General features: G+C 39.2%; 1 protein-coding gene across 4 annotated transcripts in view; it reads left to right on the top strand.

The window, feature by feature from the left end:
- RCAN2 (regulator of calcineurin 2) overlaps positions 1-20,742 on the top strand; it is a 284,182-nt gene that overhangs the window by 1,430 nt on the left and 262,010 nt on the right. Inside the window, exon 1 of one of the 4 annotated variants that reach the window (XM_008994530.5) lies at positions 459-558. The exons of the other annotated variants lie outside the window; for them this stretch is intronic. The gene's annotated coding sequence lies outside the window, so the exon portion shown is untranslated. Of the gene's footprint in view, positions 1-458; positions 559-20,742 lie in introns of those variants that run through there. 4 annotated transcript variants of the gene reach the window in all.

Raw genomic sequence — 20,742 nt, 5'->3', positions numbered from 1 at the left:
CCCTCGGCTACCTCCAGGTCTCGCTGGTTTCCAGGGTGCCTTGGTTTGCCTTATAGTTAATGATTTATTCTCCAAGGCACTTCTGTCTTTTTCTTATATCAAAATCAATTATAGAAGAGTGCGTGCTTTGAATCTTCCCTGTTTCTTACAATGAGATAGAGGTGTTCAAAGGACATCTAATGAGTTTGCTGCCAAATCAATTTTTTTAAAAAAGTCGTAGTTTAGTAGGCTAAAAAGTTTCTGGGATTCCTTTAATATGCATTCTCACAATTTTCCACAATTGGAGACGAAGAGATGTCACAGCATTCCAGCTCACACTTCTCTCTCCCTTCAGCCAGAATTCCATTTAACTTATGTAGAGGGGAGGCTTTAGGAAAAGTAGGGCAACTTTAACAGTGCAACTCAAGTTTCACACCTTTATGATCTTTTATTACATCAACTTCAAAACGAAGAACAAATGTATCATAAGGCACCATGCAAGACTTGCTAACCGGCCTTTGCAGTCTGCGGCACAGTGAAGTTGGAAATACCCAGAAGCTGGAAAGGATCAAGAAGCAGGTCAGCATTGATGATGGAACTAGGCAAGGGAGTGAGCATTTGGCTGCTTTTCAGCATACTTATTGATTTTCTTTAGCCTTAGAGCTATTATATTAAGTATGATCAGCCATTGAGTTCAATTAGCCTAAAATGTGAGTTGCACTTTGCTTTCAAATCCACTGCAAATCAAATCAGCATTTATTGAGCATCTACTACCTGAGTCCAGTCCATAGAATTCTGTAAGGGAAAAGTGTTCTCCTCTAAAGCTACAGGACTCTAAGAGCTTAGTATGTGCAGGTCCTGCAGAACCCACCTAAATTTGGGAGGACATGACTCTCTCTCCAGTGATGAACACTTAACAGAAGTGGGAACTTGAGAGCTTTCTCATTTGCAAGTGCACATCACAGTGTTAAAAACCACTTGCATAATCATTTGCAGATAGTCACACATATTACGGATTCTTTTTACTGAGACTAACATTGACAGTCACTGAGGTCTCGTTTTCCTATTCCTTTTACTTTCTGTAGCATCCACTTGATCTATTCAGTAGTTATTTGTTGAGCACCTACTGTGTGCTTTGTAGGTCCTGCGCCAGAGGCTAAAAGAATGAGGCCCATGCCTCCCAGAAATCAATCTAGCAAAAAAAGGAGAAGAAAATAAATAATAATGATTCAACATCACTAGTGTTTAATGAAGATAGAAACAAGTTTAGGGAGAGTCAACAGAAGAAAAACTGGAGGGAATCTGGTAGACTCTGAAGAAGAGTTCACCTTTGTTCTTGATCCCAATAGGTAGCAGGAGTTGTCTAGGGAAGGGGCTGGGTCTTCCACATTGAAGGGACAGCATACACATATGGTAGAAAGGTCACATTCAGAGGACACCCATGTGTTTTGAGGGAAGACAAGAGAGGTTAGAAAGGTTTCACTGAGGCTGGTTTGTGAATATACCCTGCTACGGAGGTGAAACCATGTAACCCTGAATGGTAGAAATGATTTCATCTAGCTTACATTTTGCAAAAGTGACTTTGGAGGTATGAGGAGGTGAGGTTGCAAAAAGGGAGATTTTAGAGCATTGGAATGGTACAGGCCAAAACAAAACCAAACCCCCCAAAACTCATAAATGAAATGTGCCTGAACCAGATGACCTGGAGGAAAGAGGAGAGATTCATACAGAGCCATTTTAGGGGGAGGATCAGTAGTACTGGTCACCACATGGATGGTGGTATGGAAGGAGAAGCTTAGGTGTCTAGAGGATGGTCAGGCTTTTAACTGAATTAGGAAGTAAATGAGAACAAGCAGATTTGAGAAAGATGGAAATTTTTTATTTTGAACAACAAAATGAAAATGTTCAGTGGGCACTTTTGTTTTCAAAGGTAATTTCCTCATTTCTGATGCCAACCTTCTACTGATCTTATTTCTCTTCATTCCTGAGACTATGTAGGGCTGCTTTTAGACAAGAAAGAGAGACAGAAAAATAAACAAACAAGAACCAAAAAAAAAACTTTTTTTTTTTTTAAATGGAGTCTTGCTCTGTTGCTCAGGCTGGTGTGTAGTGACACAGTCTCAGCTCACTGCAACCTCCGCCTCCTGGGTTCAAGCGATTCTCTTGCCTTAGCCTCCTGAATAGCTGGGATTACGGGCACACACCACCATGCCCAGCTAATTTTTGTCTTTTTGGTAGAGATGGGGTTTCACCATGTTGGCCAGGCTGGTCTCAATCTCTTTACCTTGTGATCTGCCCACCTTGGCCTCCCAAAGTGTTGGGATTACAGGCCTGAGCCACCATACCTGGCCAGGAGAGACAAACTTAATAGCAGGAAGTTGTTTCTACATTTATCCCCAAAAGTAATAGTATTAACTCAGTTATTTGAATTACTACTAGATGTAACAGTGATAATAATGATAATGATAATGTCTAAGATTTATTCAGTGTTTACTACATGCTGAGCACAAAGAAGTTAGAACTGTACATGGTTTATCACATCTGATCTTCTCACTAGCCTTATGAGGCAGGCACTGTTGTTATTCTCAGATGACTAACAGGAAAACCAAGGCAAAGAGAGGATACCTTGTGCAGGTCACACAGTTTGTAAGCTGTGCACCCAGAATTGAAGCCCAGGCTCTGACCAGCATCCTGAATTGCCAAGGTGAATTAATAGCATTAAAATAAATCTTTTTTATCCTGGACTGTGTTTTTTTGCCCTAAGTTTGGATATTTGTGGCTGACACCACAAAACAGAACTAGACTGAGTCAGGAGTCCTGGCTTTTGACTGGGCTCTACACCTTATTTGCTGTGTGATGTTTGCAAAGGCACATCCCATCTCAGGCTTTCGTTATTTTAAATCAGTATATTCATGGAACAAGAGGTTGGTTAGATGCTCTCTAAGGAGTCATGACATTCTGAAGTCTTGCTATTTGCTTTCTCAAATTCTACTACTAGAACCATTGGTACAGGTTAAGATTGTACCTGTCTGGTCACTTAGAGGATAGAACTACCTCAAAGAGGATGAACACAAATGGTGGCTTCTCCTTAAAGCCTGGTATGAACTGATCCATCTTACAGAGCTAATAGGAGTGACTGAGGTTGGGGAAACATGGTTCTGGAAGGGGAATCCTGCATGGGCACTAAAATAGAGGAATCTTCATGGTCACTTACTGCTTTCTTTTCTTTAGACATGTTACTTTAACTCTACCAGAGTTTCTTCATTTCTGAGAAACTGCGGCAATTAACATACATATTGTAAGATTATTGTGAGGATTGAAACAGGTACTGTAAACCAGGTCCCATATACAAGTTGGTCTCAGTGAAGGTGCTCAGGAAATGGAGGTCCTCACCCCTTGTCCCCAGCATAACTGGCATGTAGAAAGGGAAAGGTAGAGAGTCTCTGAAGACAGTTTCCTGCTTCATAGTTTTGATCAGAGCCACCTCTTAGTTGAGTATCATCTATTTATCTAAGAAAGAAATGTGTATTGGTAGTATAAAAACACACAGCACATTAAATGCCTTTCCAAATGTGCATCTCTCAAGTATTCATTAATAGCTTCCCTTAGACATAAAGAAGTGTCAATATTCCACAATACAAAGTTTTTAATTCTTCTTTTGCCAGTTTGTAAGGAGACTGATATTGCTGTAAATGCAGAAATATTGCCCAGGGTTGGTCCTACTGGATTCTATTATTATAGCATAGAATAGAAAGGGGACAGAATGATTTTCTGTTCTGTGTCTGTCTGTGCACACACACGTGCTTTGTCTTCCTGAAGGGTTTTCTGTCTCTGCCTATAAAATATTCACTGTCCTTGTGTCTTTTTGCTTGTTACCAACTCCAGGTGTCATATATTGTAAGTTAAATAATTAGTTAAGGAATTTTTTTTAAGTATGGAAGCAGCTTTAAACTCAGTGGAAACTTCTAAAATCCCTTAAAAAATGATAAAGCAAGTGACCAGGAATGGTACTTTCTAGAAGCTAAAGAAATGCTTCCAAATATAGCTCAAAAACTCCCTGCACTTCAGAATACCCACAGAAAACATTTTTAATAGTATGAATGGAAACAGCCTTATTTTCATATCTGATCTTCCATACTCAACTTACTGTAAGACTAGGGATGAAACTTTAGGATCCTAAGCTTTGGAATGTATGCATAAAAAGACATTGTAATGGTGGCTATTGGACCAAAAAATGTGTTATTTTAGAGCTAGGTCCTAAATTTTATTACTGTTACCTTAGTTCTTTGTGGGAATAATTGCTTTATTGTTTCATATAATTGAGATTTGCCTGGTACAAAATATTATAATGTCTTTGAAGCCATGGGCTATGCCTTAATATTTCTCATAGTGTTGGGAATGAAGTATAAAAAGCATGGACTTGGCATGAAAAGGTCTGGATCTCAATTCTGGTGCTGTCATTTCCCTGTTGTGTGACCTTGAGCTTCCCATTGACCTAACATTCACAGGAGCTGGCATTTGTCGAATGCTGCCCCTGTTCCAGATGCTTTGCTCAGCGTGCTGCCTACATTATCTCATTTAATCCTTACAACAACTCCACGAGGTGGGTATTGTCATCACTATTTACAGATAAGCACACCCTAAGGATCAGGGGGAATAAGCCATTGAGTGCCAGGTCTCTGAGTTGCAGTTTTCTTATCTGTACAATTAGGAAAATAATACCCAATCTCCCCATTTTACAGAGGTGTGAGGGTGACATACTATGAGTTTGTAAATGTGCACAGAAAAATGGAATGCTCTGCACAGATGTTGAGGAAGATCATGACAATAGGGACCTCCTAATAACTAGAAATCAGTTATAGATGGGCCTGGTATAGTGCCATGGCTGTGAGAAGAAAGATGTCCACTGCATATAAAGTACATTTATATAATGCATTAAGAATATTGTATTTCCTTATCCTGTTCTTTGGTACAAAGAACTTTTTTTTTTCAGGGGCAACTTATTTGTTGTCAGTACCAATGTGGGTCAGGTCAGGCCAGGCCAGGGCTGATTAGGACATTGAACTGGGTCCAGCTGGTGAAGTGGAAGGAGACTGTGGTTTGAAGAGAAGAGGTAACTGCCAGCGGGTTGTTTTAGTATAAACAGAGAAGGGTGAAAGTCAAAGCCAAGGTCGAGGAAAGGATAGGCACGATGTGGAGTGTGAGAAAAAGTCATCGTCAGGGTTTATATCAAGTGTGAGTGACAGGCAGGACACGGAGTCTGCTCATGAAGGCTAGAAGTCTTTTCCAGTGTCTGCTGAGGCCTGTGGCTCAGCAGAAAACTAGGGACCCTCTGCCTTGATTTTTAATATTGTTTTCCTTGGGCATAGGTACTTTCTATAAAGACTTTGGAAAACACAGGAAAATATGAAAAGAGAGAATTAAAATAACACATATTACCATGAGCAGTTGATAATTACTATTAACATTTTGATGTATTTTTTACTTTTTTATATGCATATTTTTGTAGAAATCAAATTATAACTGTGTATAGAATTTTACATTCTGTGCATTTCACTGAAAATTAAAAATAACTTTCATATGAAGCCAATACTCTTTTTGAATATTTTTTCATTAGCTGCAGAGCATTTCAATGTATAATTTTATCATAATTTATTTACACTTTCCGCTATTATTGAACATTCAGATGGTTCCCAGTTATTTAAAGTATCATATATACTACTTTGATAAACATCTTTAAGCACATTTTTTTCTGTGTTTTGGATTTTTTTCTTAGGACAGATCATTAGAAGTGGAACTACTGGCTCAGGTAGACCTTCTTAAGGCTTTTCCTGTATACTGACATTGCTTTTAATTGCTTCTCTAGGAGGTTATACTAATGAACATTCCCACAAGCAATGCAGGAGAATGCAGGGGTCACCTCTGTCCCACTTGTAAGCAATCTTTTTGGTGAAGATAAAGACTGGATGGTGTTAGTGCTTTTCACAAATAACCCCTACCCTGGAAATATTCATGCCTAACAATTGGTTCAAGGAGGTTAGGCTTTCTTTTGGGGAGTTGAAGGTGTGTGGGGAGGGATCTGGTAGACTCAGTATAATGAGTGTTTGTAGGCAAGTTGATTTCTGTTGATGGCTTCTCTCCTGATGTTCCTGTTACCAGTGGCCTGGCCCATAGATACAGCAGCCTCAGTGAGAGGGCTGACCGTTGACAGCTGTCATCACAGCCTGCTGAACTGCTAACACAGACTGACACTAAGTAGAATAGAACAAACTCTGCTTACGTGAGAACTGCTTCAGTTTGCTTCTTCTGGCTTCTCAGTTCAGCAAAAACAGTTTTTAAATCCTGAAAAACTATCTTGAAAAATAATGACAGCAAATAGGGGCACTTATTTGCATTAGTTCTGTTGTTGCTTTAGTTGGGTTTGGACCAACTCCCCTTCTGCTTTCGGACAAGCTTCAGACAGGCACGTGACGTCTTTGTTCACCTTCTACTCAATGAGACGCAATGCAAGAGAAAAGCATTTGGAATAAATAACTAAGATAACCAGTTGGGATTTTCTTAAAAAGTCACTTAAATTGTCTTTTTTCTAGTTCGATGACTATTCAAATTAGTCTTTTCAAAGATAAAAGGTTCTGCATTTACTATGAGGCTACCAAATCAATTATCGTATTTTGATTACATTGACCAATTTATTGAGATAAACAGCCAATTTGAATTATTTTCGCCCATAAATTTGTCTGAAAGTCAGGCTAGATTAATATAATTTATTGTTTATTTTGACTTCTGGAACTATTAAAGCTACAAGCCCAGTATCTGGCCAAGGCAAATCAACGTTCAGTTTATATTTCTCTTGTGTGGTTGAATATGTTGTCAAGAAAGAAATTATTTATTTGATTACAGATATCAGCACATGAATTTTGCAAGAGCAGGTTGTAAATTCAGATACATTAATGGTGGTTCAAACAAAATTTTATTTGCTCAATAGCGAAATTTCTTACCTTTGACAAGTGAAAACTAAGTAATAATTTGTAAATATGTTAATTCTTTCCTTCTGTGAGCCTTAATATTTACTTGATATTTTATGATATCCAAGCAATTATTTATTTTAAGAAGTGTTAAATTTTGGTCAGGAAAGATATTTAGCAACTGGCATATCACAAAATGTGTTTATTTGGTAGCTTTCATTTTCTTATTTCTCTGTCTCTTGGTGACTTCTGTTCTGCCCATTACACTTCAAAATTTGACAAGGTAGACAAACAAAATTTGATAAGGTGACATTTTGGTGATGCTCTGAATCACCAAATACTTGCTTGGTAAGATTTTCAAAGGCTGACTTTCTGACCTTGTGTCTAAGTGCCACAGCACTTGAACACTGTGGAAATTCTTGGCTTGCACCCTGGATGCTGGTTTGGTTTCAGCCTCCTGAGATATCATGGGTGGGGAGAGGAGATTTCCTTCCCATACTCTTTGTAACCACACTGGGAGGTTGAGTGTCTCTTGTTTGGGAAGGTTAAGAGGGCTATCATAGTCCCTACGTGTATGCAGACTGAAGGGTCAGTTCCAGGTGGAGATGAGATGGAATGGTAAACCTGATGAACAGTTCCCCGTGGCTCTCCTGGATCTCTGTTACCTTCATTTGAGCCAACAACCACTTCCTTCTGGCTGTATAAAGACTGCTCAAATAATTAAGGTAGAAACCAAGGACATTAAGAAACTTAGGATGGCTCTAGATGGGCTCACTTACGTTCTAGTGTAAGTTTTAATCGGACATGGGGCAGTCCACAGTGTCCCTGTGGGGAAACCTAAGTGTCCTGTTTCACCTGTGTTCCTTCCTACCAGACAGCTCCCAGGAGGCCGTAGGCAAGCGCTGAAGGGAATGACCATGTATGATTCATGGAATGACCTTCAGGGTCTCTAAAAGTAGAATTCCCAAATGTGGCAGCTCCTCATTATGCTTCCAGTTTTATTCCTTAAAATAGCCTTTAAAATCTCACGCTTACACAAAGATGACAATTTATCAAAAGACTTTTGTCTTGGGTGATAAAGATTAAACATATGCCATGCTTTTGGTGCTTCTTTTTACCCTTCATTTAGCCTCTTCCCCTTAGCTCAACCATTATGATATTCTCACAACCACCCCTGGCTATTGTCTTACAGTTCAAGCTAAGGTGTGATATTATGAGAAGGTCATTTTATCTAAGTAAAATTAGGAATATCATAATGGATATTCATGAAAACCAATCCTAGGTATTTTTATGACACTATAACTTTCAATGGCATATCTTATAGGAAAGAAAATCCAAAGGATAGTGCATGTTAGAGACCTTTATCTAACTGGTGTTCATGACCCATTTCCATATATCTGGGAGCCTGACATGGTAGACTTCCTAACAGACCACAACAGCACTCCTCCTGCCCGGTTTCCAAAAATGAAATCCCAGATCATGGCAGAATCCTCCCTTTGACTGTTTAGGGACTTTACTTTTAGCCTCTGTTTTCACTTTTCTTCTCTCGCCTCTCTCAGCGATCCTAGGGCTTGAAAACAAAGAGATAGATAGTATTCAGCTTCCAAAAAAGGGGAGTGGCATTCAAATGGCAGAATATATACACATAGCTAAAGGATATTAAACTTAAAGTCCTTTAATATTAAATTAATGTTATTTTTAATATAAAAAACTTATTAGTCATTTGAGGCCAGTTGATGAGCATCTAACCTTGGTTCTTTATCTAGAAATGGTTCATAATGAAGTTTGGTGAGCGCTTATCTTTAAGATAACAGATTTTTCCAAGCGTTTTTTACTCACTTTTTATTATTCCTTTTTTAATCAGCCAGTCGTTTTAGTGATTTTCTGAAGTACCAAAATTTTATGCCTCTTATTGCTCTTAGATTTTTCCTATAGAGATATTTAAATGCAGCCATTATAGTATCCTAATCATTCTTAAATACACCATTCCTATGCCTCTTTCTTTATCCTGGGGTTAGTATGTTAATATCATGATGAAGTTACTCTTACATTGCAGAGTTTCTGTCAGTCATGTCTGTTGTCAATCATGGCGATGTAAATGCCGCCAAATATATGCATTTCTTTTTCTAGTTGCAAATTGACTTTTTATGTCTACTTATGAAAGAATCCCAGGAGACCAATAGTAATAATTGAGACACAGCTGCAAGAGACCAGATATTATTTCTTTAGCTTCCTATTCTAACAAATAATGAACCACCAAGTTGTTTATAAATAAATCGAAAGTCTTTGTAACAAATAACAAACTAAGAAGCAAATGCATACAATTTTCAGATATGAATAATTATAGAAATGTTAGATATAATAATAATCAGAATAAGAATCCTTTTACTAATGACAACCAATTTAGTGAACACTACAACTATATCAAATTATAATTGGATTTTCTCATTTCTGTTTCTTGAAATTCAAGTCTTCCTTTAAAAAATTGCATCTCTTTTATATTTCTTTAATTCCTGAGCCCTCAAAAGAGCCATCACTCTTTATTGAACCTGTATTTATGGTACATTCGTAGACTAACCTGTATATCTTATTCACTCATATATTTCATTAATTCATTTACCTCCACTATGAATCAGATGTTGTGCTGACCACTGGGGCATAAAAGCCAGTAAGATAAATCCTCATCTTCAGAGACATTAGAGTTCAGTAGACTTTAAGTTTCTTGCTTGTTTACCTATACCTCCTTCTAGACAGTAAGTGCCCCAAGGGTGAAGACTATGCCTACTCATTCATCACTAGGGCCCCTGCTACACTCATCGCTATGGCTTGCATATGGCAGGCACTCAGTCAGTGGTATAATGAACTGACTCTCTATCATATTTATTCTAAATAATTCAGAAACACAAACTTGAAGATATCAACACCTTTAAATATCTTTAAAACCTTTGTTCGCTTTACACAATTAGTAACTATAAAAATAAGTAACTCTATGTAAGTTTGTCTACTTTCACTTTGTGTGGGTGAATACATCTCTTTTCTACAGAATATGACCTAGTACCACACCTCTGTCACATAACAAAACACCAGATATGATTGAGAGTGGTGTCTGAATTTTTTATAGGCAGGCATATTAAAGACTTCATCTGTCTCAAACTCAAATTATTTTGAAATGCTTCTGCTTTGGTAAGAGTGTACATTCTTTCTTCTTTTGTGAAACTTGGATACAAAGCAACTGAACAGGTATTTATTGAGGACCTATTAAGCACTAAGCACTGGCTAAGGACCCCATACGTTATCACATATAATCCTCTTGACAAACCTGTGAAGTAGGTTCTGTTTTTGTCCTGCTGTTCTTTAGATGAGGAGACTGAGGCTCAGGGAGGTTGAGTTATTCTCCTATGGTTATGTTGGTAGTCAGTGGGAAGCCCATACTTACCAACAGTCTCTTTGTCGCCACAGTTCACCATTCCTTGTCAAAGTGGGATTTGTAAAGGCATTTGTGGGGCTCACTTTATAATGAATAATACTGCTGGTTGGTTTTTGTACCTGAATTTGTGTTTTTTATTTGCACTCCAGTTGGTCCAGTGCTATTTTAGTGGCTGTCAGCTTACGGGAATGAACAATGGACTTATGTAATTTGCCTCAAGTGAAGGCTATATGACTGCATGGCACATTGGTCCAGTATGTTTAGTTTTGCAGTGGATAAAGAAATGTGAGACAGGCCCTACTGCACAGCAGGTAATCGGAGCATTTTGAACTCCAGGACACCTGTGTTGGAGTTTTCAGTATCATAGTCATAATGAATATGGAGGTTTACTTTTAGCAAAAAGTCATCATCTGAATATTAAGTAAATGTTCATTTGAACTGAGTTGGAATTGGTGTTACAATTTTGTTGATATTTGGTTAAAACATTTAGTTGGCATTTGATGGTTTTGGAGGACTGAAACTATAAGAATTAAGTTTTATGTTTCCATACATTTAAATATCATTGCAATAAAAGGCATGCAAGTCAAAATTGGGAAGGGAGGCAATATAAATTTTTTTCCTTAAAAAAAGTGCTCTGTACTCAATTTTTCAAAATTAAGCATACTGAATTATTCTGCAATACCTAATGAAAATCTTTGATGCAAAAAAAAAAAAAAAAATGATTCCACACCCATCAGGGGTCTGGCCTGCCCACTCTAAGTCTTTCTTGAGGGATAAAGCATTGACATTTCCTTTGAACCTGTAAACATTATCTGGGACAGTAAAGATCTGACAGCAGGTGAAATGCTCCATTACTGTGGTTCTCTAATGCACCTTCAATTGGCCCTGTCAATCAAGGTGCTTGTAGATTCTTTTTTGCCCTTTCTCCTGATTCTGATAACTCACAGTCATGTATGCACGTCGCCCATTGTTTATAATCATTTTCTTCTCACCATCATAAAGATTTGAGAATTTGGGCTAGGAAATAGTACCAGCCTCACCTAAGCAGAGAAGATAATGACAATGTACTGGAATTTTAAAAGCTTCTGCTTAAAAGATCTCTCAGTCTGTCCAAAATGACTACATGAGTTACTTTTGAGTAATGAAAAGGCAAGTCCCTGTTAAATGCAGACATGGGGAGAGGAGGCAGTATTTGACAGCATATTTATCCTTAGCACTTTGGTATTGCTTATGACTAATTTCCAGTAAGGCTTTGGAGCACTAGAATGGAGAACAGTGAGTACTGATGGAAAGGAAGGAGAAGCTCATTGTATAGCATATGGGCATATGATGGGACTTATGAGGGAAGGAGGAGAAAGCTGGGATGGAAAGGCTAGCCTAAGAGCAGTGCCTATCTTGGGTAGCCTAGGGCTATACTGTAAAAGAGGGGACCTTTTTTGTTTGTGCATAATATCCTGTTCTCTGGTTATTTACAATTTCAATAAAGGTTTTCTATTTTAATAAAATATATAGAAATGTGTTATAGGTGTTTTTTTTGTTATTATATCACCATCACTATCATTATTATTATTCCCCAACAGCCTGTGGTATAGAGAGCTTATCTCTGGGTACACAGAGTGGGGAATTCAAAGAACTGGGCTTTTGTCCTAGACGGGCTGTGATGTTATTTTGTGAGAGATTGGGTTTTCCCTTAGCAACCTTTGGCCTCAGTTTTCTAGTTTACATCATTAAAGTATTGGGCAAAAATGATCACTAGAGTTGCTGCCACCTCTTTCATTCTTCGTATATTCTAGTCTTTGCAGCAAATCATCATAGCATCCTTAGACTGTTTCATGAAGATGACTAATGGTAGTTATTATTATTTTAATGCTCATCTTTCAATGCAGAGCTATTCTTAGTCAAAGACTATGGGAATTCTTACCTTTGTTATCTTTAATGATAGAACTGTTTGGTAGCTTTTCAGGACATCCTTAAGCTTGAAACACCAGCTGATCAAACATTTTCATATACTTAGAGTTAGCTGTTATGGTAGGAGCTTTTCTGTTCCTTTCTCTGAGTTTGCTTTTAATTATCCTGCTTTCTGCAAGGGTGCTTCCACCCTAGAGATGGCAAGATAGATGTGTCCAACATCCCAGCCAGGTCTCCAACTGATAGAGGGGAGAAAAGGATGGCAGTGATTTTCATAGGAATGGTAACTTAACATTATTTTTACACTTTGTTACAACTCTGAGTGTATTATCTGGTAAATCTCTTTTCAGTTCCCTATTAATATTTGTATTAATAGGCAACACTTATCTAGAACTTATTTTGTGCAAGGTATTATTTTAAACCTTTAACATGATACTTGATCCTCATAATATCTCCATCCACATTTGACAGATGAGGAAACTGAGGCACAAAGAGGTTAAATAGCTTGCCAAGGCTCCACAGCTGATAAGAGGCACAGCTGGAATTCAAAGCCAGGCATTAGCACTCAGCATCTGTGGTTTTTATACAATTTTATTCTAGCTTTTATGTGTTACCCAAAAATGTTAGACCCAGTTTTATCATTTTTAATAAATTGAGCCTTGAAGAGCTCACCAATAATTTTATCCTAAAAATGGATCAACTCATATGTTTCACCCTTGATTTTCTGTTTTTCACTTTTTATGTCTAGTAAATAAGCTATTGGGAACCAATAGAATCCATATATCATCAAATACCAGAGTTGGAGAAGAAGGGGAGGATACTAAAGGACATAGATGAACAGCCAGATAAAGAGTTACATAGGGTGAGGCTCAGAAGAGTCCTAAGTGCAGGAGCTTCTGTCCCCCTGCAGTTGAGATGTGCCACCTTCCTGGCCCATGGATGTATTCAGCAACCTGAAAGTGATCCAAACTCTGTTCTTTTATGTTCTTGTTGGAGGATTCATCATTCAGGCGTGATTAATTACATGATTGACCATTGGTGATCAACTCAACCTTCAGTTCCTTTCTCTTCCTTAGAGGTCAGGGTTGGGGGACTGAAAGTTTTAATGCTTTAATCACGTGGCTGGCTCCCCCTGGCAATCAACCCCTCATCTTGTGGTTGTTGAGGGGCTTTCCAAACATCCCTGACTGAAAGGGGCTTGCAATGAATAAGAGAAGACATGTTCATCTTCCTTTCTCTGTAACTGCTGTGAGCTGTTTCAAAAACCTAGAACAGAAGACAAAATATTTTAACAAAAGATACTCCTATTGCTCCTATCACTCTAATCACTTAGGAACTTACAAGGGTTTCAGGAGCTGTGAGCCAGGAATCTTGGACAAAGACCAAAATATATGTTTCTTTTTATATCACAATATCACAGCATGATACAGAGAACCTTCCACCTTCAGGATTAGATCTAAGAGGGCTGGCACCATGTTTTGTTACTCACTGCTATGTCCTTCATGACTAAGCATCTTGCATGTAACAAGTACTCATGAAGTATTGTTGAACTTTTTGGATAGATTGGGCGACTGTTGATAGCATTCTAATTACATTATTAATATTCACTGGATTATTTTCTACCTAACTATAAAAATAATGCTTCATAACTCTATGGATTATTTGTTTTACTTCATGCATGCAAGTTACCAAAAAGTATTGCCTTCATTATTTTGTCCTAGCGGGATGGAAACATCAAGATTCTGGGGATCTTCCTTCTAGTTCTGATTCTGCTGTTCTAGCTATAAGATGTTGAGCAACTAAGCCTCAGTTTTCTACTCTGTAAAATGGGGTTTATAATCACTGCCCTGTTATCTCATAAGGCTTGTGGAGGGCCAGATGGCATAATAACTTAGGTGACAATAGATGAAAGGCATTATTATTATTTACAGCAGCACCCACTTTTTAGTCTACCTGCATGTTTCATCTTTGGCTTCAGATTTTAAAAAGGAGTTCATGAGAACATCTGTTAAATGAACACTGGAAAAGAGAAAGAAGACCAATTTTGGGTGATTCATGACATCCCTGTTTGACTCTGAAAGCTGTGAGGACAAGGATCATGGTTGTTCATTTTGCTTTGTTTTGTTTATCAAGAGCATGGTAGACCCTCCATAATTGTTTCTTGAATGAATAAACATAACTCCTGGCTTCCAGTATTAGATCATAGAGTCAAGTAGCCATCCATTCTGTGCTCCGTGAGAGTGGAAGCAGCAGTCACCATCAGATGCTGGAGAGTACAGCATTTCAACTGCTCTGCTTAACTTAATACAGAAACCACCCTGTGTGGCGGGGCGGGGGTTGGGACGGGGAGAGAAGTGACTATAAAGAAATAATTTCAACTTGAAATAGCTAAAGAATGTTGGAATTACAGCTTTTCTGCTTGTTTGGAGAGAATTGAAGCCTTGGAAAATTCTTCTTCATTTCCCTTCAAGTGTCGTGATATTGGAGAAGATGGTGAAGCAGCTCATCTCCTCGCAGCCTGCTCACATCTCCTTTCCCCATAAGAACATACCTCCCCTCTCCCTGCCTTGCGATGGACATAACAATTGACTGCCTACCTGAAATTTAAAAATGGAATTGCTGCTTTGTATGGCCAATAAATTGTCAGCCTAGAGAGCATGACTTTCACCTACCAGAAGCTTGCTCAAGTGGGCATTTCTTGAAAACGTCAATGGCTTCTGCTGTAGAAGTAGAGGAAGGCAACATGCAGCTGTTAGAGGATTTCTCTCCTCCCTAACCAATAGTCATAGAACCCTGAGAGAGAGTCCTGAATCATGTGCAGAAGGACCTCACCTCCAATCTGATTTCCAAGTGATCAGGAATCAACAGCTGGTCATCAGCTTCCCTCTAAGATATGTGCTGCTGGGTTCTAGAGAAGAAATCTGGGCCCAAACTGTGTTCATCCCATGGCAAATGGGGCCCTTCTTTGTCAGGACATGGACTAAAGCAGAGGTGAAAGAAATATTTAAAACAAAGCTGGTTTGGGCACAATGATATTAAGTGTAAGGGGGCAGTGGGGGCTGGGGGCTGGAATGCTAAACCTAAGAGCCGCTCTGTATTCTCAGGCAGGTTTTGAGATTACTCAAAAAATGAATGACACAGATGCTTGTCAGGGCTTTCTGAGCATTTTCTGAATATTGCTTTAACATAAACTAAAGTGAAATAAAGGGCTTCCAGTTATTCATCTAGACTGAGAGGAAACATCTTCAGAGCTTCCGGGATATTCTTATACAAAAAATAGGAAACTCATTTGAATTCAGTATTTCTTAAAAATTGAACAATGTCACAAAATACTTCAACAAATATTTGGAAATCCACAAAAGTGCTGAGAGCAACTTCCTGATTTAGAAAAAAAAAATAATGTGAGTATTAAATCAGTAAGACAATGTTCACCTAGAGAAAAATAAGCCTTGACTTTCCCTTTGGAGTACAGCAGGGCATTGGTATATGATTCTTCTGTGCCACCTGCTGCTTAAGTTTCTTTCCCAGCTACAGATCTCCTAATTCTGTTCAATTTATCTTTCCCTCCTTCTCTTTGGAATTGCACTTTTGAAGGCAGTGGAACTCCAATCTGGAGATCAAAGTTATTTCTTAGTCTTGAGCTTCCCTAACTTTCGCATAGCAATGATGCCAGAGGGTTTCCTCCTTTCCCAAAAACCCCTCATTATGCTTTTGTGAGGAGGTTTCTTCCTAATTCTCCCTCTTCTCTACCCTTACCTGTCTCTTCCTTTCCAAACCCATCACTCACTACTTGCAGAAACGTGTTGATGGCTGTGTTGTTGATCTTCTATTCATGTGCCTTTCTCCAACTCTTAACTGAGCTGCTAGGGAACTTTGTTAATATAAGTTTATTATATTAATGGCACTCTGCTGCTTCAATAATATTCCTCACCCCTGTCCTTTACCTACTGAGCTAGAAACAGATTTTATGTCATGAAATGTACATGGCAATATGGCCTACCCCCACCTCCTCCCACCCATGTATCAGTCTGGACTCCTGAAGTTCTCCTAATATACTGTAAGCTTTTCCTTCTCTATATATTTGCTCAAGATTTTTCTTCAGCCTGGAATGTGCTCCCCACCCCAACTACCTCCCACTATCCTTTCTCTAAATGTCTGCTGCATTCCTCTCTACCTATTCTCCAATTCTGGCTGTTCCTGAAGCATTTCCTGATTCTCTCTTCAGCTAAATCCCTTTCCCCTTTGAGTCTCCGGAGCTCTGCCTATTCATCTTTTTTTCTGATGTCCACCTCCATCCCGGCCCTGGGTGTCCCTGCATAATCACAGTGCATCTCCTCCACCACCCACTCAGAGTCCTTCTGTCCAACTCTGAATCATCTATGAGGAACCAGGATAGTTTTTATAGAGTATATTTTATTTAAGAAATAAAATAGTTCTCTTATTTTAAAGAGAACTATATGAGTTTATACGTAAGATTCAAAAGTTAAAAGACTATCTCTGTTTTATAAATGTGTCCTCATTTCTTCCCTGAGAGTTTATATAAAGAGTGCCCTTAAAGAGTAAAATTGCAGAGGAAAATGGTTTAATATCCATGGATATTATTTAGACCTGAATGATAACCAGCAGTCTTTTCCTTATCCATAGTCAAAATATGTCCTTGATTTATCTAACAATTATCAGGTTAAAGAAATCCCAAGTTAGTTTTGGGTAATGTATGGTTTTCTCTATGAAAACACCACTGAGGTCATAAACCAGCTGAGCGTCACTGGATTAGCTCTGCCATTGATGAGTTTTGTATGCTGTTGTTATTCACATTTGGTTACTGATGGTAATGGAAGACTCTAGTCTGTTATAATTCTGAGATTTTATTGGTGAGACAATAGTTCTGTTTGGAAGAAGGAAAATAATAAAACCACTTTTAACAAATATGAAAAATGAGAAAAGGAAGATATTGGTGATATATAGGTAATGGTTTATTGTTAAAAGAGAAGGGAATAATCTTTAGCCCAGGAAATGAGATAAGGGAAAGGTTTTAAAAGTGACCTGAAGCAGCTGGGGGCAGTGACTTATTTTCAGATCAAAAGCAAATTGTGCTAACAAGGAAAGTTAAGGGAGGCTGAGAACACTCAGCTGTCTGGATTTAACACAGCTGGAGACTATGAGAATCTGTGAAATTCTCATCCTCACAGTGATTCAGGAAATCAGACAAGTTGAGAAAGTGCTGATTAAAGGTAAGCAAGGCTCTGGGACATCTAGTACTGAGAGAGAGAAAGAGAGAGAAGTGAAGAGAAAGAGAGAAAAGTGGGGAGAGAAAAGACAGGGGAGAGAAGGAGTCTGGGGGTATTACATTCCATTTGTCTCGCCACCACAGCGGATCAGGAGCCATGCTGGGTGCCAGCCATTATAGAAAGAAGCAAGAATGCTCAACATATGGAATGAGATGTAAAAACGTCAATAAATGGGTTTGCTTTGCCAAATTTTGTAAATAACAACACATGTGCAGATGGGAAGACAGAAAAGGAGGAACTGGGCAGCCCTCCCAGGATGGGGGCTGCTTTGCTGGCGTTGGTAGGGCTGTGGTGGGGTTGGACCTCACTGTGAAGTACCTTGGAGCCTCTCTCTGGTAAGCCCTGATAGTATTTTTATCTATGTCAGAAGATGGTGATTAAAGGAAAGAGAAGGGTAAGTCAGACTATAAGATTGAAGAAGGGAATTTGTATTAGGAAGCTAAGTCCGTCAGGTCCCACTTTGGTTGAAGACGAGCTGAAAATCTAAAAGGTTTAGAACAGTGGTCCGTATTCTTTTTTTTTTTTTCTTTCTTTTTTGACATGGAGTCTTGCTCTGTCATCCAGGCTGGAGTGCAATGGCACAGTCTTGGCTCACTTAGCCTCTGCCCCACCAGGTTCCAGAGATTTTTCTGCCTCAGCCTCCTGAGTGGCTGGGATTACAGGCGCATGCTACTATGCCTGGCTAATTTTTGTATTTTTAGTAGAGATAGGGTTTTGCCATGTTGGCCAGCTTGGTCTTGAACTTCTGACCTTAGGTGATCCACCCACCTGGAGCCTCCGAAAGTGCTGGTATTACAGGTGTGAGCTACTGTGCCAGCAATACCAGTGGTCCATATTATCCTAAAGTCAAGTAAAACTGGGCCTAACACAAATGTTGCCATTCTTGGAAAGTAAAACAATTATGGGAGGACAGATTAAATAGTTAAAAGTGCAATTGGCAGTTAGATTAACATGTGTAAGCAATTGTAGCAAATGCTAATATTTCTTGAGTTATTATAGCTGCTGGGACCTGGGCTGAATTCTTTACTAGGATGATCTCATTTGGACCTCTCAGTAGTCCCAATTTATAGCTGTGGAAACTGAGGCTTAGTGAGCAGACCTAACTTGCACAAAACACAAAGTAAAATTGTTGTAGAAAGAGTATTCAGACTCAGACTCCAAGGCCAGCCACTACTGTCAGCCCAGGTTCTCCTAATTGATAATCACAAATGCTGAGGAGCTGGGATTTCAGTATGGGTCTGTCTGACTTTAGAGTTCTTTCCCTTTTCACGGTGGAAGCACAATCTCTTCTGAAGAGCTGAGAAATAGAGTACCCAGCAGAAATTTTGGGATTTTGGAGTAGGTGAGAGAGAGAAGAATGGTAAGGTATGTAACGTTTAATCCAAGGAATGACTCATGAAGTAGGTACCACTGTAGTTCCCACATTGCATACAGTGCCCAGAGATGTTCAGTAACATGTCCAAGGTCACACAGCTAGAAAGCAGCAGTGCCAAAATTTGGACCTGACAAGACCAACTTCAGAGTTCACACTTAACCACTTATCCTTCTCTATATGTAAAAAGACCCATGACTTGAAGAGCTTCTGTGTCATATGAGACAGAAAGTTGCTCTGTTGAGAACTTAAGATGGTTAATACTTTTAATAGTTAACACTTACTGAACACTCATGATGTGCCCCAGTCATTGTTCTAAGTGCCTTATGTGCATTATTCAGTCTTCAAAACAGCACTATAAAAGGCATGTACTCAGTGGGCGGATCATGAGGTCAGGGAGATCAAGACCATCCTGGCCAACATGGTGAAACCCCATCTCGTCTAAAAATATAAAAACTAACTGGGTCTGGTGGCACACATCTGTAATCCTAGCTACTCAGGAGGCTGAGGCAGGAGAATGGCTTGAACATGAGCCAAGATCATGCCACTGCACTCCCAGCTTGGCGACAGAGACTTTGTCTCCAAAAAAAAAGCATATACAGATTAGGAAACAACACAGAGATTAAGTGATTTGTCCAGGGTCACACAGCCAGTAGGTTGGACAGGTGAAAGTCAAATTCAGAGCTCTTTGAATTCTATTCAATTCAAGCAATGTCAGAAGTTACCTTCCAAGTGCAAAGTCCTGTTCAGTAGATACAAGAGTTATGCAGGTAGGTAAGACACACTTCCTGTGCTCAACATTGAGTAGAAGATAATAAGTAAGTGTCCCCAGAGGTGCCAATGCAGGGCAATAGCAGTTGGTGACGGGACTCACCTCTAGTGCAGGCTGGGCTCAGAGTGGGGTATAAAGGCAGTGATCCCAGACGTGACTTTGAAGATGATTGGAATGTTGATGGGTGGGGATGGGGAGTAGCAGTAGAAAACCTTAAGAAAAGCTTGAGGAAGTTGGCCATGGCTACACAGCTATTAATATTTATAAGTTTAAAACAGATAAAGCCCTTGGAACAAAGTAAGCACTCAGTGATTGTCGCCACTCCTGCTGCTCTTGTTAATGGACTGAGCTGGAACTTGATGCTGAGACTTGCGATTTTTTTCAGCGTTGATGAGGCACTTGATAAGTCTAGTTAGAAGTCTGTCATCTTGTGGCTGTCCTGGTTTGCTAGGCTGAAGAATTTTTTATTTTATTTGATAGGTCCTGGAGAGTTATGAAATATTTTTAATGTGGAAATAACATAAACATTTAGCTATATTGTGGGAAAAAATACCATACTGTCTGCTGGGTACTGAGATGGGGATTTTTCTTCCCGCTGCCTTTTCTCCTTGTGTTGAAAGGACTTACTTTCAAGCTCTTCATTACCTGCTAATGTTGTTGAAGGGAGTGTGACCTGCCTCCCTGGACTTCTAATGAGTCTTGGCCACCTTTCCACTCCCCAGGCGGCCTTCTAGTCCATCTTTTCTTTTCTGAATAACTCAGACCCTTCTTGGCTGGATTTTTCTCAAAGCTGCAGTATCTCTCACTCCCTGCTTCCTTTCCTTTTCACTCTTTCCTCCAGCACTCCATGCCCCATCTGAAGGCCAAAGGTGAAAGATGACAGGATAAATCTTACTCTGGCTACCATAGCAACGTTCTCCTGCTTTGCTGCTCACTTTTGAAGTGTCGCCCTCCTGTGAAAAGTTATTTTGCATAAAATTGCTTCACTCTTCCAGAGGCTTTGGGCTTTCTTTAAGCCTTCTTCTAAGCAA

Source organism: Callithrix jacchus, chromosome 4 (assembly GCF_049354715.1).
Source record: "Callithrix jacchus isolate 240 chromosome 4, calJac240_pri, whole genome shotgun sequence".
Lineage (NCBI taxonomy): Eukaryota > Metazoa > Chordata > Mammalia > Primates > Cebidae > Callithrix > Callithrix jacchus.
This window is presented reverse-complemented; position numbering and strand designations above follow the sequence as displayed.